Genomic DNA, 2,207 nt, shown 5'->3' with positions numbered 1-2,207 from the left:
TCACTGAATTCTAGTATAGTGAATTGCACAACCAAAAGTTATTGATAACCACACAAATTACCATTTCACATGAACTGTATTGAAGTAACAAATATAACACAATTGTTATTCCAAGAACATAAATAAAGTGTGGTGACCAAAAAAATGTTTCCTTTAGTGGAAATCAGTTCTGTCTTTTGGTTCCAAAAAACAAGGTAAAGCAAAATAAAAATAAAAGAATTCAACAAGAAAAATGTTCTATCCAATCCCAATCTGGAATTTAGGAGAAAGGGAAAAAACTGCATTCAAGGGTCCACTGAGATCCTACCGCACAGTGTTATCACATGAGACATCCAGCAGCAATCGATGACTACATGGATCCAACGATCAAGGGTGGTTGGCTCACCATCTTCCCTCCGGAAGAATTCAAATGCATACAAAAAACCTGGCCTGCAATAAAACAGGCACATTCATATCATATTACTCAATCAACTCACAATCAATTTATATGGACCTTAATGTACATTAAACTCTTTTTTAAACATTATTAATGAATTTAAATCATGAATTCAATTCCTTAAACATTCACAATCATGTGCTCAATTCACTCAACATACATATTTGAGATAGATAAAGCTCACAGTGAATTTGCGTCAACGACGTGACTTCACTCTAACTAATTAATAATATTCAACATAGCTTTTAACTATGCATACAACTCTTACATCAAGTCGGTAATACTCGCGTTTCTCAAATCACAAAATCACATTACGTGTCCTCAACCATGCATTAAAATGGCTGCTCAACATTACAGCATTTGTTTGTACACATCGAGGTGATAATTCTTTCAAAACTCACAGAAATAATTTGATCATAACATGAAAAAAAAACATTAGAGACAAAATACAACAATATGAATCTCCTCTTTTAACTATTTAGGAGTTAATGTTAGATCGTTTAAACTCTTTAAGCTTGTTCACACTCACCGAGATTCAAGTTCACACCTGACAAAATACAGCTTCAATCCAATGGTTCAAGTGTTCATGACGACCTCAATCATCTTTTTACACTGATTATCAGTTTGCAATTTATGTAAATACAATGCATTTATAGAGTAATCAGTTCAAACTTCCCTGCATCTCCACCACAGATCATTTCATCACTCTCTGCCAATACTCGCACGCATCGCCCCAGCAAAATGGCGGAGCTTCTTGTTTTTTTCCACCAATAGCAAATTTCCATCTGCTAACACACTCTTGTTACCAGGCAGATTTTCTGATATCAGGTTCCACAGACCAAGGTGACTTAAAGGGGTCATATGATGCGATTTCAATTTTCCCTTTCTCTTTGGAGTGTTACAAGCTCTTGGTGCATAAAGAAGATCTGTAAAGTTGCAAAGACTAAAGTCTCAAATCCAAAGAGATATTCTTTATAAAAGTTAAGAGTCAGCAATCGACGCGTTTCAGAAAGGCGGGGCATAGAGGAGAAACAATAATGTACAGTATGTGGAAAATAATGTTTTTTGAACCTTAAACCGCATAAACACATTTCATTACACCAAATACACAAAATACTGTTCTTTTTAGCAGCATCATATGACCCCTTTAAAGGCACAATTAATGATAATGAGTTCATACAAATATGCCACAAAACCATTCATATTTTTCTTTTATAGGGATTTTGCATAGGGGTTACACTTACCTTCTCACTTGGGTCTGTATTCATAACATATGGAAAGATTTCTGCAGTATGCAAAAGAAGCCAAAACAAAGCATTTAAAAGCAAAGCCATAAAAACCTGTGACACACACACAGCTGTTTATATAATCATGTTTGTTTCTTGTGCCATCGTGTTTTTTTTTTTCCATCGTTCTCCTCAATATTCTGAAAATAGAAAACTAGCTAGTATAATGTTTCATTTAGTACCACCAGGACTAAATCCTTTAGTATATGGTATACAAACCAAAGAGATAAGACAAAGGGCTCTGAAACTTTGCTGCAGAAACAAAGTTAGTGTCAAGTAAATGTTTGTTATGTTTGTTTGTTATGTTTGAAAAGGAAAAAAAAACTTTTATAAATATATTGCTGAGTACTATTTTGAAAATAATGATTTAGCACAGTTGTCATTCCTTTTATAAGCAATTATCTTGTTAATCATTTATCTACTATCTTGTTTTTTTAATAAATAAATCAAAATAAAACTGAATAATTGATCTGAAAATTGATTAA

General features: G+C 33.3%; 1 pseudogene; it reads left to right on the top strand.

Annotated features, from left to right (window-relative positions):
- Positions 1 to 2,002, top strand: part of LOC107739908 (olfactory receptor 5B17-like) — a 17,813-nt pseudogene extending 15,811 nt beyond the window's left edge.
- Positions 2,003 to 2,207: the final 205 nt, after the last annotated feature.

The sequence above is a fragment of the Sinocyclocheilus rhinocerous genome, unplaced genomic scaffold (genome assembly GCF_001515625.1).
Source record: "Sinocyclocheilus rhinocerous isolate Xijiao unplaced genomic scaffold, SAMN03320098_v1.1 scaffold2210, whole genome shotgun sequence".
Classification (NCBI taxonomy): domain Eukaryota; kingdom Metazoa; phylum Chordata; class Actinopteri; order Cypriniformes; family Cyprinidae; genus Sinocyclocheilus; species Sinocyclocheilus rhinocerous.
Note: the sequence above shows the minus strand (reverse complement) of the source record. Positions and strands in the feature narration are given on the sequence as shown.